The 2,696-nt window shown below is 52.7% G+C and overlaps 1 protein-coding gene across 2 annotated transcripts in view; it reads right to left on the bottom strand.

The window, feature by feature from the left end:
* Window positions 1-570, bottom strand: part of Igsf3 (immunoglobulin superfamily member 3) — a 92,990-nt gene extending 92,420 nt beyond the window's left edge. For both annotated transcript variants that reach the window (XM_031374988.1, XM_031374990.1), the window contains exon 1: window positions 362-570. The gene's annotated coding sequence lies outside the window, so the exon portion shown is untranslated. The remainder of the gene's footprint in view (window positions 1-361) is intronic.
* Between the last annotated feature and the right edge of the window lie 2,126 nt (window positions 571-2,696).

The following is a 2,696-nucleotide window of genomic DNA, read 5'->3' as shown; positions in this document are numbered from 1 at the left end:
ACTCGCGGGCTTTTCCCGTCGCGGTCTACCGAGCGGGGCGCGGCGGGCAGCCCCACCCTCGGCTGCGCGGGTCGCCACGGGGCTGGCGCGGGGCCGCGACTCGGGGCGCCGGCCGTGGAAGCCCGGGCGCGCCTCGTCCCAGGTGGCCCGCTATTGTTTTACCTCCCCGGCGGTTGAGTCTAAGACACTGGCAAAGAAAAGGGTCCGAGAACGGGGCTCCGGGCTCCGCTTGCGGCAGGCTGAGCGGGCTCGGCGCGATCCGGGTCCAACGGAGAAAGGGGCTTGGGCCCGGGGCGGGACGCCGATCGCCACGCCACGGTCCCCGCGCCCCCGACCCCGATCTTCGCCCGCCCTCGCTCACCTCGCCCCGGGGCCCCGCAGCTCCCAGCAACCGAACGTTCGCCCGTCTGTGTCCCGCACGCCTCCCAAGACGCGCGGCTTCCTCCTCGCCTCCCGCAGCGGCTCAGGCCGTCCTGCTCCCGCCCCGCCCCAGGCCCCGCCCTCCAGCTCCGGCCTGGCCCGCAGCTCCGCGCGAGGCGAGCAGGGGTGAAGGCGGTGGCCTCACGGGGACACGCCCCCGGCACGCCCCGCCCACCGCCCCGGAGCTCTCTGGCTGCACCGGCACGCAGCTGAGGACCACCAGGGATGAGCGGATGGAAAGTTAACCCCGGGTTTGCCCACCGAGGTCCCTTCCCAAAGCCCAGGCGCCAGAGGACACGTCTTTTGCCCGATAAACAATAGCAAAACTCTTCGCTGGAGACTTGCATCTATTTTTGTAACTCACCTCTACGTTGTGCTTCACACTAGCATAGAATCTGGACCCCAGAGACAGCCTGGGTCTTAGCCTCTGTGTTGCTTGACCTCTCTGTGCCTCAGTTTGCTCATCTGTTACAAAGAGTAAATAACCTCTGCTTTAATAGGGTTGTGTGAGGTGTCCACGTCATTCTTGTAAAGCACTTAGCAGAATGCCTCATATGTCGAAAGCACTCAGTTAAAAATGAACTGTCATTAGTTTACAACAGTGCTATCCACGCAAGTAGCTTCATATTTATTCAGTATTACCAAACACAAGATGCTAAAAACGACTCGTTACAGGTTGGATCGTACTGCTCTTGCAAACTTATGATCTACTTGGGAACACTAACAGTAGGCTATGCATAAATGGTGTGGACTTCAACCCTGTGTTCCTGGGGTGAAATGCTGGGCAGGGTAAGGCCCAGGAAGCCTTGTCCTAGAGAAAACAGAGTATAAAACCATGGAACAAGGGGTAAGGGGGTACAGAGGACCATCATGGGCCCTGGAAACATAACTTTATACACTCAGAGAGGAAAGACTCGGTACCTATGAGAAAAAGCCCTGTGGGGCCGTAACTAGACTGGAGGGAAGACTGATGAGAAGAGCTGTAACAAAGAATCAGAAGCTAGAGGGACTAAGGGCTGGGCCTTCAGCTTACATCCAGGAGAAAGGCCCTGAATGGTCTGAGTAAAGAACTGTGGGCATCGGAGCTGCATTTTAGAAAAACCACTTGACCTAGGAGTAGAGGGTGGGTGGGAGAGTTTTCCGGAAGACTGAAGATGTTGTGGTGCAGGATGGCTGAAAAAATCCAGGAAATGGAAGTAACCACACAGGCAGCTACGGGGACAGAGAGGCCTTGGCGTCAGGGGGTGTGCTCCATGGAATGTCTAGGGGAAGTGTGAGAGAGGCCCCGTGTCTGAGATCAGGATTCAGAGGGGACGGAAGAAGGGAGGTTGGAGTTGGAGGGGTCCAAACCCTTTATTTGATTGACAGCCATGTCCAAAGAAACAACCAGTGGATTTCAGAACTTGGTGAAGGGCTTACTAAGTGTTTTCATCCTATTTGACTGCGTGATAGCAAAACACTGTACTGAAAGAATGCACTGATGGGCTGGAGAGATGGCCCGTTTGCTAAAGAGCCTGCCATGGAAATGTGAGAGCCTGCCATGGAAATGTGAGGGCCTCCCATGGAAATGTGAGGGCCTGTGTCTGTCACAGAATCCATGTTAAAAACAAAACAAAACAAAAATGTGGCTGGCACTCGAGGAACCATGCCTGAAGTTGTCTTCTGGGTTCTACACACTTGGACACATATATGGACACATATCTATGTGCATACCGATAACTGAGTATGCCGATAACTCACTCGTTCCCCAAATTCAATACCTCCCTTGTACAAGACAATGAAGATCTTGCCATCGGGGAGGCCCAGATAACTGAGAAGTCTTTATCTGTCCTTTCCCCTCCCCCTTGGCTGTAAATTTCTTGAAGGCAGTCTGTCCTGTAATTATCATGTATCCCCAAACAACTCTTGGCATTTGATCTGCATATGTAATTGAACTATAAATATGCCTATCATATCAAATTGAATATTTATCACACATTTAAAGTATCGTATTTAAAAATCTCCTCTTGTTTGTTACATAATCTCTCTTTACCCCAAGACAACAGTGGCCCTGGTGTCTCTCAGCTCTTGCCTACTGGATCCCTGTGTTTATTTCCTAAACATCTATGTGTGAAGCAATGTCTCTGTTCTCTTAGTACCTTCTTGTGAGAAACACAGACAACGAAACAAATAAATATATAACACAATGACATGTGTTCTAAAGAAAGTAAGGTGATGGAATAGTGTGTGTGTGTGTGTAGTGGGTGAGGTGGGGAGAGGAATTCTATTCTAGGTGG

The sequence above is a fragment of the Mastomys coucha genome, unplaced genomic scaffold (assembly GCF_008632895.1).
Source record: "Mastomys coucha isolate ucsf_1 unplaced genomic scaffold, UCSF_Mcou_1 pScaffold16, whole genome shotgun sequence".
In the NCBI taxonomy this organism is placed as follows: Eukaryota; Metazoa; Chordata; class Mammalia; order Rodentia; family Muridae; genus Mastomys; species Mastomys coucha.
The sequence above is the reverse complement of the archived record's forward strand: the minus strand, read 5'-3'. Positions and strand labels throughout refer to the sequence as shown.